Source organism: Balaenoptera musculus, chromosome 1, assembly GCF_009873245.2.
Source record: "Balaenoptera musculus isolate JJ_BM4_2016_0621 chromosome 1, mBalMus1.pri.v3, whole genome shotgun sequence".
NCBI classification, from domain to species: Eukaryota; Metazoa; Chordata; class Mammalia; order Artiodactyla; family Balaenopteridae; genus Balaenoptera; species Balaenoptera musculus.
Genome location: NC_045785.1, coordinates 11,549,577 through 11,567,514, shown reverse-complemented (window position 1 = coordinate 11,567,514; position 17,938 = coordinate 11,549,577). Strand labels below are relative to the sequence as shown.

The 17,938-nt window shown below is 48.9% G+C and overlaps 1 protein-coding gene across 3 annotated transcripts in view; it reads right to left on the bottom strand.

Annotated features, from left to right (window-relative positions):
• The window catches only part of TMEM51 (transmembrane protein 51), a 53,256-nt gene extending 35,521 nt beyond the window's left edge, over nt 1-17,735 (bottom strand). For 2 of the 3 annotated variants that reach the window (XM_036824878.1, XM_036824907.1), the window contains exon 1: nt 16,404-16,647. The gene's annotated coding sequence lies outside the window, so the exon portion shown is untranslated. Of the gene's footprint in view, nt 1-16,403; nt 16,648-17,568 lie in introns of those variants that run through there. The other variant, XM_036824888.1, reaches the window with a different exon arrangement.
• Nucleotides 17,736-17,938: the final 203 nt, after the last annotated feature.

The window sequence follows — 17,938 nt, the reverse complement described above, 5'->3', positions numbered from 1 at the left end:
CCTCAACTAGGGAGGCTGCGTGCCGCAAACTACAGAGCCCACACGCCACAACTACAGAAGAGAAAACCCGCACGCTACAACTAGAGAGAAGCCCACACACCGCAACGGAAGATCCCGCATGCCGCAACTAAGACCTGACGCAGCCAAATAATAAATAAATCTTAAAAAAAAAAAAGAAAGTTAAGCAGGCAGGACTTAATACCTGTGTTCTTCTGATCGCTGCCTCAGGGCATTTTTTTTTTTTAAGATTGATTGATTGATTGATTGATTGATTGATTGATTGCTATGTTGGGTCTTCGTCTCTGTGCGAGGGCTTTCTCTAGTTGCAGCAAGCGGAGGCCACTCTTCATCGCGGTGCGCGGGCCTCTCACTATCGCGGCCTCTCTTGTTGCGGAGCACAGGCTCCAGACGCGCAGGCTCAGTAGTTGTGGCTCACGGGCCCAGTCACTCCGCGGCATGTGGGATCCTCCCAGACCGGGGCTCGAACCCGTGTCCCCTGCACCGGCAGGCAGACTCCCAACCACTGCGCCACCAGGGAAGCCCCCCGCCTCAGGGCATTTTTACATTTCTCTGGGACTCCTCAAATCCTGAGCGCGGAACTACGCCCGTCATAAAGTCTCAACAAATCTCTGCTGACGTCATTCATACATTCATTCAACAAACGCTCACTGACCAACTACTGGGGGCCCGGCACGATGAACACAGGCATGAACAAGACAAAGCCTGTTCTCATGAAGCTTCTCTTCTACTGAAAGAGGCAAACACGTGGAGGGATGGATTAACAAGAGATGTTCCGAAAAGGAAACAGAATAGGAAAGAGTAAAGGGGGAAGATGGTCTTTTGGACAAGGTGATCAAGGAAGGTCTCTCAGAGACGAGGACACTTCAGCTGAGACCCACAAGGCGGCAGCATGGCAGGATGAGGAGGTAGGGGGAGTTCCCAGCAGCCCTGAATGACGGCGGGGTGGGGGGAGCAAAGATCTTACCTCCCCCACCCAACAGATTAGGCTGTGACCTACTAAGTCTCTGAAGCTGGGGAGATGTGGGGTTGTTTGCATGGTAGCTGGCATATTCCGACCTCAGTTTCCCCATGTGGTAGAACTGTTATGAGGATCAATGAGTTAGGGGTTAATACATGTAAATACATTTGCTACGAATATTTAACATTTCTAATATTAGAAATACCTTGTAAGGTCAGACCCTCTGGCCAGCTAGCCAGCCAGCCCAAAACAGGGGTGATGGGAAGGCTGGGGTTGCCCCCCTGCACCTCCCCCTGCCCCACAACTCCATCAAGGATATTGACCCCATGAAGGATATTTCCCCAAACATCCCTGACTTTCATGACCAACCGGATATGGCCCTGCCTGCCAGGAATTACCATAAACTCTTTTTGAGTATTTTTCAGCCTGAAACTCTCTTGTAGGAAGCAAGTTCGTCTGCTCTTTTCGGTGAGGATCTCCCAGTAACTGGGCAACTTCATCCCAGTTGCCAGTAATTGGGCAAGAGCATACAAATGCTCTCAGGACACCGACATACTTCCCCACATGCGATGAGTCAGCACAAACACCCAGGGCTTGAAGAACTCCACGAATTTCATCCTTGGTGGCTCAGCCAGGCACACTCCCCTGTTCAACCTACGGCTCCATCAACTTCCAACCACAAAATTAAGCACCAACAATCTGTAAATTCAGAACTTGTATCCCCCAGCTAATTACCCGTTTATCTACTGTTTATCTGTAAAAGGTTGCTTCTTTTATAGCACTGGCCATGCTTCTTCCTTTCTTTTAAAGCTTTTTTTTTTTTTTAATTAATTTATTTATTTTTGGCTGCTTTGGGTCTTCATTGCTGCCTGCGGGCTTTCTCTAGTTGTGGCGAGCGGGGGCTACTCTTCGTTGCGGTGCACGGGCTTCTCATTGTGGTGGCTTCTCTTGTCGTGGAGCACGGGGCTCTAGGCACGCGGGCTCAGTAGTTGCGGCACACGGGCTTAGTTGCTCCGTGGCACGTGGGATCTTCCCGGACCAAGGCTTGAACCCGTGTCCCCTGCATTGGCAGGCGGATTCTTAACCACTGCGCCACCAGGGAAGTCCCTTCCTTTTTTTTGTTTGTTTGTTTTGGGGTGCATAGACCCCTTTAAAAATCTGATGAACGCTACGGACCTTCCAGAGAAATAAGCAGAGATGGAAGGTCAGACAGAAAATCTCAGGTGGTTAGTGGGTCCTTAACCCACTTCTGAGGATGCTGATATGAGTTATTACAAGTCTAAAATTACCCAGTGATTTCATAATGATCCAGACAACTACACTTTATTGTTCTGATTTCCAGGAGAAATTCTAAAAGCAGTGTTCACAGCATCATTCTATGCACAGAACATTTCTGGATGCATATACAAGAAATTATGAACCACGGCTCTCTCTGGGAAAAGGGACTAGGGGTCTGGGATAAGAGGGAGATTTACATTTTTCATTGGATGTCCTTTTATACTGTTTGATTTTTTTTTTTTACCATGTATAAAAATATTTTCCAATTAAATTAATTTCTAGTTAAACAAAAAGTTAATAAAAAGTTACTTAAGTTAAGAACTATACATAACCCATTGTTACTTCCTCTCCTGTGACATGGGGAAGGGGGAGGTCACCAATGGGAAAAAGTCAACTTACTTCCTGGCAGAGCTGAACCCACATCAGTTGGGAAAAGGCAAAATATCACTCAAGGAGAGATGACAAATGGTTTCTACCGGGTGTTCAACACAGGTCATTAAAGTTCCGCATTGGAGGGGAGGGTGTTATTAATATTTTATTAGGTCCCTATACAGCTGTGGTCCTGGAAGTAGGAGCTGGGAAAAACCTTCTTACGGAAGTTTAGGGGTGCACACTCAAGCAAATGGACTCTGAGCTAGGCTGGAGGTGATAAAGATTTATAAATGCTAGAACAATGCGGGGGTGGGCAGAAGTAAAGGACATACCATGGAGGCTAGACGGTCTCCTATCATGGCCGCCCCTTTGGCTGTCCCCAGAGTCAAAGAGAGTAGTTCTGCAATTATTAGGTCAGATCATGTGAAATTGCCTTTTCTGTGGGTCACCTGTAAAGGGGGACCAGAGCCCATTACTTCCTAGGCTGTGCTGAGGATTGCCTGAGGCTATGTGTGTAAAACTCCTGGCTCTGTGTGGGGCACACAGTAGGTGCTCAATAAGAGTCCATTCTCTTCCCCCCTCCCTGCCTTGGATCATCAGCATGAAACTTTCTAAGTTTGGCCACTTCATATAAAGATAAATATACACTCACCATACATACCCAGCAATCCCACTCCTAGGTATTTGCCCAAGAAAAATGAGAAACTTACGTTCATCCTGAAATCTGCATGTGAATGTCTACAGCAGCTTTAGTCATAATCACCCCAAACCAGAAACAATCTAAATAACCTTCAACAGGTGAAAGAATAAATAAATCATGGTACATCCACACAATGGAACAAATGCAACACGGAGGAATCTCATGTGCATTACGCTGAGTAAAAGAAGCCAGACTTAAAAGGCTTCATACTGTATGATTCCACTTCCATGACATCCTGGAAAAAAGGCAAAACTACAAGGACAGCAAACATGATTGGCTGCTAAGGGCCAGGGGTGGCAGAGGGGTTGACTACAAAGGGGCAGCATGAGGGAATCTGGGGGGGTGGTTAATGAAATTTTTCTATATCTTCATCATGGTGGTAGTTACACAATTGTTTGTGTTTGCCAAAACTCACAGAACTATACATGAAAAAGGGTACATTTTACTGTTTGTAAAGCACACACACACTTCAAGTTTTATATATACATACCTATATATATGTGTGTATCATAACGCTGGGAGGTCGTATCTTAGCTCAGGCTGCTATAACAAGATGCCATAGACTCGGGGGGAGCTTAAACAACAGACATTTATTTCCTATAGTTATGGAGGCGGGAAGTCCAAGAACAAGGTGTCGGCAGATTTGGTGTCTGGTGAGGCCCCACTTCCTGGCTTGTAGATGGCAGCCTTCACGTTGTCTTCTTATGGCCTTTCCTTGGTGAGCTCTCTCTCTCTTCCTCTTCATGTAAGGGCATTAATCCCATGAGGATAGTCTCACTCTCATGACCTAATCATCTCGCAAAGACTCTGCTTCCTAATACCATCACATTGGGGGTTAGGGCTTCAACATATGAATTTTGAGGGGACACAAACATTCAACCTATAACAGACAGATCAGCGAGCTGCTGTGGTTCCCGCCTTGCTCCTATCTCAGCTTCCTAAGGCTAGGAAGGGAGACCCAGATGCTCAAAGTTAAAAATGGGAAAAGAATCACCTGGAATAGAGGCTAATAATTGCAAAGCCCTCTACAGCTCACAAAGCACCTTACCTAGTAGTAACCCTAAGGGGATCCACAAAAAACCTATGAGATTTTTTTTTTTAAACATCTTTATTGAAGTATAATTGCTTTACAATGGTGTGTTAGTTTCTGCTTTAAAACAAAGTGAATCAGTTATACATATACATATGTTCCCATATCTCTTCCCTCTTGCATCTCCCTCCCTCCCACCCTCCCTATCCCACCCCTCTATGTGGTCACAAAGCACCGAGCTGATCTCCCTGTGCTATGCGGCTGCTTCCCACTAGCTATCTATTTTACATTTGGTAGTGTATATATGTCCATGACACTCTCTCACCCTGTCACATCTCACCCCTCCCCCTCCCCATATCCTCAAGTCCATTCTTTAGTAGGTCTGTGTCTTTATTCCCATCTTGCCACTAGGTTCTTCATGACCTTTTTTTTTTTTTTTCCCTTAGATTCCATATATATGTGTTAGCATACTGAATTTGTTTTTCTCTTTCTGACTTACTTCACTCTGTATGACAGACTCTAACTCCATCCACCTCATTACAAATACCTCCATTTCATTTCTTTTTATGGCTGAGTAATATTCCATTGTATATATGTGCCACATCTTCTTTATCCATTCATCTGATGATGGACACTTTGGTTGCTTCCATGTCCTGGCTATTGTAAATAGAGCTGCAATGAACATTTTGGTACATGACTCTTTTTGAATGATGGTTTTCTCAGGGTATATGCCCAGTACTGGGATTGCTGGGTCGTATGGTAGTTCTATTTTTAGTTTTTAAAGGAACCTCCATACTGTTCTCCATAGTGGCTGTATCAATTTACATTCCCACCAACAGTGCAAGAGTGTTCCCTTTTCTCCACACCCTCGCCAGCATTTATTGTTTCTAGATTTTTTGATGATGGCCATTCTGACCGGTGTGAGATCATACCTCATTGTAGTTTTGATTTGCATTTCTCTAATGATTAAGGATGTTGAGCATTCTTTCATGTGTCTGTTGGCCATCTGTATATCTTCTTTGGAGAAATGTCTATTTAGGTCTTCTGCCCATTTTTGGATTGGGTTGTTTTTTTTTTTGTTATTGAGCTGCATGAGCTGCTTGTAAATCTTGGAGATTAATCCTTTGCCAGTTGCTTCATTTGCAAATATTTTCTCCCATTCTGAGGGTTGTCTTTTGGTCTTGTTTATGGTTTCCTTTGCTGTGCAAAAGCTTTGAAGTTTCATTAGGTCCCATTTGTTTATTTGTGTTTTTATTTCCATTTCTCTAGGAGCTGGGTCAAAAAGGATCTTGCTGCGATTTATGTCATAGAGTGTTCTGCCTATGTTTTCCTCTAAGAGTTTGATAGTGTCTGGCTTTACACTTAGGTCTTTAATCCATTTTGAGTTTATTTTTGTGTATGGTGTCAGGGAGTGTTCTAATTTCATACTTTTACATGTACCTGTCCAATTTTCCCAGCACCACTTATTGAAGAGACTGTCTTTTCTCCACTGTATATGCTTGCCTCCTTTATCGAAGATAAGGTGACCATATGTGCCTGGGTTTATCTCTGGGCTTTCTATCCTGTTCCATTGATCTATATTTCTGTTTTTGTGCCAGTACCAAACTGTCTTGATTCCTGTAGCTTTGTAATATAGTCTGAAGTCAGGGAGCCTGATTCCTACAGCTCCATTTTTCGTTCTCAAGATTGCTTTGGCTATTCGGGGTCTTTTGTGTCTCCATACAAATTGTGAAATGTTTTTGTTCTAGTTCTGTGAAAAATGCCTGTGGTAGTTTGATAGGGATTGCATTGAATCTGTAGATTGCTTTGGGTAGTAGAGTCATTTTCACAACGTTGATTCTTCCAGTCCAAGAACATGGTATATCTCTCCATCTATTTGTATCATCTTTAATTTCTTTCATCAGTGTCCTATAATTTTCTGCATACAGGTCTTTTGTTTCCTTAGGTAGGTTTATTCCTACATATTTTACCTATGAGATTTTTAACAGTAAAAGATTTTCTCTTGTTATAAAAATAATGCCTGTTTATTAAACAAAAATTAATAAATCTAGATTAGCAGAAAGAAAATTAAAATCATCCATTACCCCACCGTCCGTAACTACTGATAATATCTATGATGGTGTTCAGACTTTGAGTGTTTTGTAAACAAACACACTTTTTTATTTTTTACAAAAATGAGATCTTACTGCAGTATGTTTTTGTGACCTTTGAAATTTTTGATACATAATGAACAATTCTGCACTAAACTATATTTTTCATCTAAACTATATTTTCATCTAAACTATAATTCATCTAAACTATAATTTTTAGTGGCTGAGGAATATTCCAGTACATGGAGGACCCATCATTTATACAACCAATCCTCTACTGCCAGACACACAGTTGGTTTCTAATTTTATTGCTATTATAAAAAAAATAACTGTTGAAACTAACTCCTTATACAATCATGTTTCCTCTGGATAAACTCCTAGTATTGAAACTGGTACCTTTCTTTTTTTAAATTAATTAATTAATTTATTTATTTATGGCTGCGTTGGGTCTTCGTTTCTGTGTGAGGGCTTTCTCCAGTTGCGGCAAGCGGGGGCCACTCTTCATCGCGGTGCGCGGGCCTCTCACTATCGCGGCCTCTCCTGTCGCAGAGCACAGGCTCCAGATGCGCAGGCTCAGTAGTTGTGGCGCACGGGCCTAGTTGCTCCGCGGCATGTGGGATCTTCCCAGACCAGGGCTCGAACCCGTGTCCCCTGCACTGGCAGGCAGATTCTCAACCACTGCGCCACCAGGGAAGGGAAGCCCCCAGCTACCTTTCTTAAAGCTTTGACATGCATTTTCAGAATGTCCTCCAATTTGCATTCCCTCCCTGAGTTTGTGAAATCACCATCTCCCCATATCAGCATTCCTTTTTTTAAAAATAAATTTATTTATTTTATTTATTTATTTTTGGCTGTGTTGGGTCTTTGTTGCTGCGCGGGGGCTTTCTCTAGTTGTGACGAGCAGAGGCTACTCTTCGTTGCGGTGCACAGACTTCTCATTGCAGTGGCTTCTCTTGTTGCGGAGTACAGGCTCTAGGCGTGCGGGCTTCAGTAGCTGTGGCTCGCAGGCTCTAGAGCACAGGCTCAGTAGTTGTGGCACACAGGCTTAGTTGCTCTGCGGCATGTGGGATCTTCCTGGACCAGGGCTCAAACCTGTGTCCCCAGCATTGGCAGGTGGATTTTTAACCACTGCGCCACCAGGGAAGCCCAGCATTCCTTTTTTTAGCTTAAAATTTTTAAACTTTTCAAAACATTTAAAATTTTATATGTGAAAGATGGCATTGTTTTAATTAGCATTTTCTTTAATATGATGAGGTTGAATGTTGGGTTTTTTTTTTCTATGTGCTTATGGGTCAATGGCATTTGTTCTTTTTTTTAAAATTTTTATTGGAGTATAGCTGCTTTACAATATTGTGTTAGTTTATACTGTACAGCAAAGTGAATCGGCTACACATATACATATATCCCCTCTTTTTTGGATTCCCTTCTCATTTAGGTCACCACAGAGCATTGAGTAGAGTTCCCTGTGCTATACAGTAGGTTCTCATTAGTTATCTATTTTAAACATAGTATCAATAGTGTATATATGTCAATCCCAATCTGCCAATTCATCCCACCCTCCCCCTTGGTATCCATACATTTGTTCTCTACGTCTGTGTCTCTATTTCTGCTTTGTAAATAAGATGGTCTATACCAATTTTTTCAGACTCCACATATATGTGTTAATATACGATATTTGTTCTTCTCTTTCTGACTTACTTCACTCTGTATGACAGTCTCTAAGTCCATCCATGTCTCTACAAATGACCCAATTTCGTTCCTTTTTATGGCTGAGTAATATTCCATTGTATATATGTGCCACATCTTCTTTATCTATTCCTTTATCCCATTTCTTAACTAGGGCATTTAGCCTTTCCTTACTGACTGGAAGAGATCCTGTATGTGTCCAGAAAACAGCCCCTTGTCTGGATGTGTTGCACATATTGCTCCAGTTTAATATTTACTATATCAACATTTTTTTAACCTTAGAAGCCCAATCTATCAATCACTTTCAAGAATTTATTTTATAGTTTGACCTTTTACTACCATGCTTTAAAAGCCTCTTCCAAAAAGGGGCTTGAGTAACTTTATAGTGGAGAAATCTTGCAAACATGAGTTTGACCAAAGGATCAAGGTTAACACCCCCAATAAGTCATGCTGACATGGTGGAAATCCTGACATGATGTCATGAGAACACTTCACCTCTGCAGTATTCTTTCCCCAAACCTCAAACCTCAGTCTAATCATGAGAAGATACCAGACAAACCCAAAGTGAGGGACATCCTACAAAACACTGACCAGTACTCGTCAAAGCTCTAGAGGTCACGGAATTCAAGGAAAGACTGAGAAACGGTCACAGATCAGTAGAGACGAGGGGATGGAGAACTAAACACAAGGTGGTGTCTTGGACCAGATCCCGGAGCAGAAACATGACAGTGGGAACGCTGGTGAGATTCCAGTAAAGTCTGTCGTTTAGCCAGCAGTAATGTGAATTTCTTAGTTTTGATACGTACACTAGGGTCATGCACAACGCCCTTCACCTCTCCAAGTTTTGCTTTTAGTTTTGATTGGGACAGAGAACAGTCTAGACAGAAAAGTCATCAAAGTTCGTGGCTATGGGTGGGGGAGGAAAGTGAGGTGGGAAGCGGTTCCTGGTTCCTTCTGACCAAAGCACCGGGGTGCGGAGATAGATCGGGGCAGCCGGAATGGGTCTGGAAAGGTAAACTGAGTCTAAACTCTAAAGAGTCCAGTCTTTAGAGCTTTGAAAGCGAAGGGGCTTAGCCCAGACTTGCTCCTGCAGGCAGTGGGGAAGCGGCAAAGATTTCAGTTCAGTGCCTGATATGGTTATTGGTTTAGTTCCCTTGTTCGTTTCCTAATGTACTGACCCCCTCCCTCAACCCAGTACGGTGTAAGCTCCAGGAGAGCAGGGACTGAGTCTCCCTTATGGAACATTTCCCCCCAAAACCCTGAACACCTGACCTGTAGAGTGAACTCAGTGAATACTGGTTGAGTGAAAGAAATCAAGTAAATGGTTTTTGCCACCCCTGCCCTTCACATCTAGTATCAGCCCGTGTGAATTAAGCTCTCTTAGGCTGCTGGGCCTTTGCACAGGCTGCACCTCTGCCAGGCACAGCTGCTGACCTTCTGCCCGCCCTTCGGATTTCAGCTGAGACTTCGCCCTTTCTGAAAATCCTTCCTTGGGACTTCCCTGGTGGCTCAGTGGTTAAGAATCCGCCTGCCAATGCAGGGGACACGGGTTCGAGCCCTGGTCCGGGAAGATCCCACATGCCGTGGAGCAACTAAGCCTGTGCACCCCAACTACTGAGCCTGTGCTCTAGAGCCCGCGAGCCACAACTACTGAGCCCGCGTGCTGCAACTACTGAAGCCTGTGCTTTACAACAAGAGAAGCCACCGCAAGGAGAAGCCCGTGCACTGCAATGAAGAGTAGCCCCAGCTCGCCGCAACTAGAGAAAGCCTGCGTGCAGCCAAAAATAAAAATTAAAAAAAAAAAAATCCTTCCTTCACTCTCCAAGTCTGGGTTAAACCAACTCCTCCAAGCTCCCGGGTTTCCTTGCCACTGGTCAGCTGTACTGTAACGGTGGCTCCCGGGACCACTGGCCCATCTAGGGGGGCGGAGCTGGCCTCTCAGGTCCCCACCAGCTCCGTGACCAGCACACAACACTATCAGCACATTCGTTTAAAATGGCAGCTCTTGGCAGCCAAAGACAACTTCCTCCCCACTCCCCATGGTCTAATTTGCATCTGTCAGTGTTTGAAAACAATTACCCAAAGGCAACTCCAATATATAATCCCTACCCACCACACTAATGAAGCTAATGAAGCTGTAATATATGGAGTCTGAAAGTGTGAATGTTTTGTTTTTTATCATAGTCCCCCCATGCCCAAGTTTCGGGAAACCATGTCCACACCCTAACCAACACAAGCCCGGCCAGTGAAGGTGGGGAAAATGTGGAACAAGGGTAAAGAAATTCTGTCTCTCCTTTTCTCTCCCAGACCAGCTGTGAAGAGGAAAAAGTGGCAAAGACAAAAAATTCACCAAGCATTAGAGTCACGTGGTTCTACATCTTGAATAGAAAAAATAGCAGAACCTCCTGGAGGCATCCAGAATTATACATCCTATGAGACCACGATCTTAAAAAAGGACCTCTCTCACCATGGTGAATTCTCATCCTGGTTCTGCCAAGATTTGCTGAGTGACCTTGGGCCCATCGCCTGTAGGATGTTTCCATTAGGGAAGCTCTGGGGACATTAAAAAAAAGGAGAAATGCCAAAACAGCCTTAACCAACCCTGTGATGTGTTTTAAATGCTGGCATTGAACAAATGACTGTTTTGTGCATTGTGCAATTTAAGCTGGACCACTGGCACGACAGTTACAGGCTTGATGATAAACATGAATTCCTAGCGCACATACCAGTGTGGCCCAGAGGAGACGCAGGTTGCAGGGCCAACGTGTGTCTCCAGCCAGGAGCTCTGTCTGATACTGACTTTAGTGCCTCATCTGAAGACCCTCATCAATGTGAGGCCTGAGAGCCCTCACCTGCCCCGCACAGGCCCCAGTCACTCTGTTTTCTGGCCTCAGTTTCTTCTTCTAAGAATCGAGGCGGCTAGACCAGCAGCGGTTTCGTTTTCTTTTTAAAGTCGCAGAATCTCTTTAAAGAGATCCTTCGCACCATGACATCTTTAATATTTGTAAGCAGAGTTTCTTCCCAGCTGGCTCTGCTTCCCACCACTCAGCCCTGTTCCCACAAACCCCTGAGTTGCTTCTGGGACCCATCCAAGGAATCCCAAGTTTCCCAAGATCACCATATAAAAACCAGTGAGGGACCTCCCTGGCGGTCCAGTGGTTAAGACTTCGCCTTCCAATGCAGGGGGTGCAGCTTTGATCCCTGGTCAGGGAGCTAAGATCCCACATGCCTTGCAGCCAAAAAACCAAAACATAAAACAAAAGCAATATTGTAACAAATTCAGTAAAGACTTTAAAAATGGTCTACATCAAAAAAAAAAAAAAAATCTTAAAAAAAAAAAACAAGAAAAAAACCCCAGTGAACCAGAGCCGGGTCTTTAGTTGCGACACTTGGGATCTTCGTTGCAGCATGCGGGATCTAGTTCCCTGACCAGGGCTCAAACCCGGGCCCCCTGCATTGGGAGCGCGGAGTCTTAACCACTGGACCACCAGGGAAGTCCCCAAGATCACGTCTAGTATTGACAATTTACATGGCATTAGCAAGGCTTCAATCCTGTTAGAGGATGAGAGACACCAGGAAATCCTGTCCCCAGGGTGGGGTGACCGACCTTATCACCTGAGTCGGTAACAAATTCTCTGCACATCTTTGCCATCTTTGCCTCTCCAAGAGGTAGGGCTTGGAGACAAGCAAACCAAATTCTGATTTTTCGAGGGACCTGCACTTGCCACCCCAGTGCCTAGTCCTGGGGGGATTTGGGGAAAGGGGTGATAACAGCAGGGTGGAAGCACCTGGCTAGGTTAAAACCAACACACCAAAAGATCAGAGGAAACGAAGCTCTCTCGCTCCCTCCTATAATCCTGGCATCGCACCCACCCCACCCCTGATGGTTGATGTCCTCCATTTCTAAGAAGCTCACTGAGAATCAATGTTTGCATTAGATTTGGTAAACACAGCCCTTTCCCCAACAGCCATGGTGATGGTGACCCGAGAAGTGGCCCCCTGAAGTCCCGCAGTGGTCATTTGCATAGCATTACAGAATCTGGGCTACTGGAGCATTCTGATTTTGGCCACAAAATTCTGGCCTCCTAAGTACCTTCCAGCCATCAGATGGTAGAAGCACGTGAGACTGGCAGGTTAGAACCGGTGTGAAAAAACCGTCACGTGGGGAAAGTACACGTCATGAGGACGAATTGGAAAACCAGGATATGAAATAGCAGAGCGAGCAAGCAAGCAAGCAAACTAAAGAAGTCTGAATAAGACACCACCGTGTTGACAGTGGTCGTCAGCATATCATGATGTTTTCCTTCCGAGTTTTCTACAATCAGCATGTACTTCCTTTGTAACCTGGGGGAGAAAATAACTTCAAGAGCCTGTCTATCCAGGGGTACATGATAAAGTAGGGTTCAGGGAGCAGCAAGTAAGTTTAGTCACTAGTTTAGTCCCTGGTGTGAAAGTCAGTTTGAAGAGACAGGTCCTGAAAATATCAAGATACATATACTCCTTGTCTTCTGGGGGCCCCAGCGTTTACTCCTTCTGGACGTGTGACTGCGGGTACCCCCCAAATTCCTGGCAGTGTGGAGTATAGGGAGAAAGGGGCCCTTGGAGGAGAAGTGTGCTCTGTTTTGTTTTTTCTTCAAGATCCATCCTCAAAATCATTCAAGACAGAATCGGGAAACTTGGGTTCTAGCCCCGGCTCTGATCTCAGGCCCGTCCTTTCCCTTCCCCCTTCCCTGGGCCTCAATTTTCCAATCTGTAAAACAAATGGAGTGGACTTTCGGATGGCTAAGGTCCCTTCTGGCTCCAATATTCTAAGAGCTAAAGGAACCAGCACTCAGGTTTAAGGGCTGCTATGTCTGAGAAATCTAGGGCAAGAGAGAATAAGGAAACTTTCAGCTGCTCAGCCCGAGTAAACAACACAGACTAGATGGTGAGGGCCAGCCCAGCATCTTGACACAGGGCTTGGGGCTGAGGGGAGGGAGGACCTGACGATCAGCCTGAGGCACTTAGCAGAGATCCCCAGAGCACGACCTCAGGCCAGCGTCTCAGGGCTGTCCAGGAGGGGTCGGGCAGTCTGGCCTGGAGCAGGCACGGCCAAACAAGTGACTTGTTCTCCGTGGAGCCAGAGCTCCCAGCACGGTGGGTGGTGCACCAAAGGCTCAATCCAGAAGAAAGGAGGAAAAAAACCATCACCAGGCAAAACGGGGCCACCTGTCCAAACTGGGGAGGAGCAAGACAGATGTTGAGAAAACCTCCCACCCTGGACTAACCTGGGGCCCATAACAAGTCTCTGACTTGAATGTGGCCAGTCTCCTGGGATAATGCAGAGGAACCTAGATCCGGTTCTGCTGCTGACTTGCTGGGGGCCCTTGGGTGAGTTCCTTCCCCTCTCTGAGTTTTGTTTGTCAAATGAGAGGACATTCTAGGGTCCTCCCGTGGCAGGTGAAAGGCCATGCATGGTTCACCTCCAAGTAAAGGAGATTTATAACCAGGAGAAGGATATTCTTACAGCTGTCAATTGCAAAAAACAAAACAAAACAAACAAACAAATAAAAAACTCCTCTAAACTTCAGAGCAGACACAACAAAAGGGAAAGCAAAAGCCAACAGCCGGAAGCAGACCCTTCACCACGTCCCCGGTCAGAAGGCATCTGAGATGAGGGAATTTTCCTGGCACTTAGGGAGAAAACTCTTCTCAGTCCCTCGAATGAGAAGCCCAGAGCCAGAGGTCCTGGAGCTCTGGTCTCCTCCAGCCCAAGAGCTCTGAGGGCTTTACTGCCAGCCCTGCAGAGGGAGGGAAGAACATTTACCAGAACCGTGACCCAGGAAAACAGGAGCCCCCCAAAGGGACAGGCTGCCCACTGCAAATGCCAACAGGAGATGGGCTGCTGGCTCTCTCTCCAGCATCGCCACTCCTCGCATAGATGCAGACGCTCCTGCGGCTCGTGACTTCTGGAGCGAGAGAGCTGGAAAGCCGCAGCTGGAGGGGCTTGGGCCCTGCCAAGGTCCCACCACCTTGCTCTGGTAGAGGACAGGCTGGCAGTCTGAGCCTCACACTGAATCCACAGATCTCCCCCTTGACCAGTGGTCACATGCCAAGACCACCTGTTAATCTCTGCCTCCTGTGTGGGGTGCCAAGCCAGCTTCTTCATTCCTGATGCCCCCACCAGCCTGCGGGCCAGCCTCCTCTCCCCCAGCAACCTTCTCCAAACTCCCCTCCAACTTCCACGCAGCCAGATTTATCTTCCTAACACAGCAACAGGATCAAATAACTCTCCTGCTTAAAGAACCTGAACGGAATTTGTGTCTTTCTTGTCCAGCGATGTATACTGAACACCTAGAACAGTGCCTGGTCCACTGAAGGCACACAGTCAACATCTGTGGATCGGTTCTAAGATGTCCACTGAATAAAGTCCCACCTGTGATGACCTCGCCCCACCTCTCCGGTCCAGTTCACTCCAGACCCTCCACTCCCTTTACTTCCCTGTATCCTCCCACAAACCCACCTGCCACTACCTGAGCGCCTCCCTCGGTCCAGCACACCTCGTGCACCTTCATACGTCCATGCCTTTGCCTGGGCTGTTCCATCTGCCCAGACACCCTTCCTACCCCGTCCCCTTGAGAGACTCCACTTCACTGTTTAATATACCAACATTCTTTTCTTAGCAGGAACCTGCTGGCATGCCTCACCCTGAGTTACTTTCTTTCTTCTGTTCTTCCCTAACCCTGTATCATAGCTTCCTACAGAGTACTTGCTGTGTGTGAGGCATGAATGTCCCCCCTCACCCTAGGTTATCATTCCCACTGTACAGATGAGGAAACTGAGGCTCAGAGAGGCAAAGTGACACTGTGGGTCACACAGCCAGGGAATGGTGGGGTCTGACTATATTGCCACCTCTTTACGACACTTGCCATTTACTGCTCACTAGGCTGGGAACTCTCTGAGGCCCCTTGGCCCTGTATCCCCGGGGGGCCGGCCTGGGCCTCTGTGATACTCAAGAGGATCTAATCATTGAACCACTGGCAGCTCAGGACATTGTGAGGAACAGATGCCCAGCCAGTCTCCTCCCCTTTCTCCCTCTTCTGCCTTTTCTCCCAATCTGGGCGATAGCTCTGGCAAGCTGGGGAGGGACACATTTGGAGGGAAAGGGGCCCCCTCCCAAATCCATTTGGCCCTATCAACTTAGGTCAAGATCCCTGTGTGACGTCTCCAAAGTGTGAAAGCCAGTCACAGGTCCCAGAGCCGACCCTTCACTAGGAAGGCCATCCTCGAAGTGACCCCCCACCTCAGAACGAAAGCCAGAAGCCAGCCTTAGAGGACAATCCCTCTCCTGCCTCCCGCCAGGCTGGCTCCGGCTCCGCCCATCCCGCTCCGTCTACACCTGGGTTCCCAGCTCCTGGACCACCCGCAGAGTTAGCGAGGACCCGTCGCAGCTTCTCGGAGCGCTGCACAAATGCTGGTGGCCGCTACCCACCTGGGAGGATCCGGGCGGGACCCGGGAAACCGTAGGGACGTCCAGGTTTCCTGCACCCTCGTCCTCTGGCTAGGAAAGATTTCGTTCTGAAAGTGCCCATCCCTCTTAATCAGACTTGGCATTCCGGGCCACAGGGCTCTCTTCAGGGCGCAGACTAGAGATCTGATTTGGATCTGAGTAGTATTGATACTTGCTCTGCGGCAGGCACGAACGCCCCACCTCACCCCGGGAGGTTATCACTCCCATTTTACTAGGTGAAGAAACCTGAGTTACACCCCATTGCTCACACCCGATTCCTCACCCTTTGACTCTAGTACCTAACACACACGCGCGCGCGCGCGCGCACACACACACTAATCTAAATCCCTTAAAAGTCTCCCTTTCCGAAAAGGAATAAGGGATGGGGGAAAGGGCTCTTTCGGGCAGCGCCGGGTGGTCTCCTGGGACCTACTGAGAAGTTCTGCTCTAAGCACGGAGGGAAGATGCCTCTTTGGCCAAGGGTTCGAAATCCGCCAGGCGGATGGCACCTGTCCCCGCCAACAGGGGGCCCGGAGGCCGGCTGCCTTCCCCCAGGCGAAGCCAGCTGGCCTCAGCGCGATGCCCGGCAGCCGGGTGGTCCCTCACTGGCCCGGCGCGGCTCCAGAGGATGCGAGTACGCAGTCCTCCCGCCGAAGACCCCGGGCAGGAAGCTCTCACACGAACGGACAGACAGACCCAGACAGCCGTCGACTCCCTCCGGGGCCCTGTGGGGAACAATCCCTCCGCGGGGCGCGGCGGGGCGGAAGGCGCAGACTCACCGCGGCGGCGGCGGGTCCAGCTCGGTCTCGGTCGGGCGGCCGGGGGCTGGGGGCTACACGACCCCGGCCCCCACAGGCTGCCTCCTTCGGGCGCCGCGATCCCGGGGCTGGGGGCTCCGGGGAAGCTCGGTCGAGGGAGCGCGGGGGCGGAGAGCGCGCAGCCCGCTCTCGGACCGGGATGGGGACGCAGGAAGCGCGGCCGCTGGGCGCCGGCGTGCCGGAGGGAGGGACCGCGAGAGGCGGAGGGCGGTGCCGGCCCCGAGCGGCCTCCGGCCCCGAGAGGCACCGCCCACCAGTCGACCCTCTCCGCCAAGCCCGGCCGTCCGCTCCACCAAGAGGCCCGCGGCGCCGAGCCCCAGCTGCGGAGGGCGGACACCCGCTCCGTCTGGTCGGCTGGGGGAGGAGTGCGGGCCGGGGGCGCTGGGCCGCATGAAGTTGGCTAAACCGGGGTGGTGGTGGGGGGAGGGAACAGGGCCCTGACTCCTTTCCCCCCCCGCGGGGGACCGGGAATTGGATGTGTGCGGGTAGGGTGGGGAGGGGCGTCTCGGCCCGGAGTCCGGGTTTTAAGCGTTAAGTAAGAGCAGAGATTCCCTACCAGCCCCGGCGGCTCAGCTCAGCGAGCCCGCCTGCCGCGCCTTTACCTGGTGAGGAGCTCACCTGGCCAGCCGGTGCACCGGCCTCCCCCCTCCCCCGCCCCTTCCTGGGGAGGCCGCCGCCTCCCTCTTCACCCTCCGGCAGGTTCAGGGCGCTGAACCCCGCCTGCACCGCCCAGGGCTGGGGCCCTGCGAGGTAACTGATGGGCGGAGGTAAGAAAGGAGGAAGCGAGTTTTTTGAAAAGCGAGTCAGTTCAGGCCCTCGACTCGGCTCCCCACCCCCTCCCGGGTTCCCTGGGCGCCCTCCGGGTCTCACACCTGGGCCTTGGTCGGGGTGGAGCCCATTCCAGGTGCCTGTGCCCGCGCCCGGGATGGGGGCGACCCGGCTCGGGTGCCTCCCCAGCTGGGAGCCCGTTCCCAGCTTTGCGGAGGACTTGCCCAAAGCAGCACCGGTTGGTGTCCTGCTGACCAGGTGGCAGGGGGTTGGTCCGCCTCTGCTTAGAGCCCCAGAGCTGCTGCCCAAGGCCTGGCTCTGGGGAGCGTGAACCACAGCTTGGGAGGGCGCCTCTTACCTGCGATCCTGCGTGGGGCCCCTGCCTGGAGGTTTGCCCTGGAACTGCGCTGCTGGGACTCAGCCCGATTCTAAACACAGAGGGAGAAGGTTGCCCTTCTCCTCTCTCAACCTTAGATTGTTCTGAATTCCAAGACCGGTCAGGCCAGGGTCCCTTTCTCCGGTGAGTGTCCAGCCCTTTGAAGTTCAAGACCTGAGAAAAGCTGATAGGCAGCTGGCCGGGTGTCAGAGAATCTAGCTGAGGACAGAAGGCGCCTCCTACTGGGAATCTGCCTTGTCCAGGATGGAAAATAGACACCCTGGTGGTAATTGCAATCAAGTTCACTTACAAACTGCTGACTTCATGGGTACACATGGTCCCCATGTGTGTA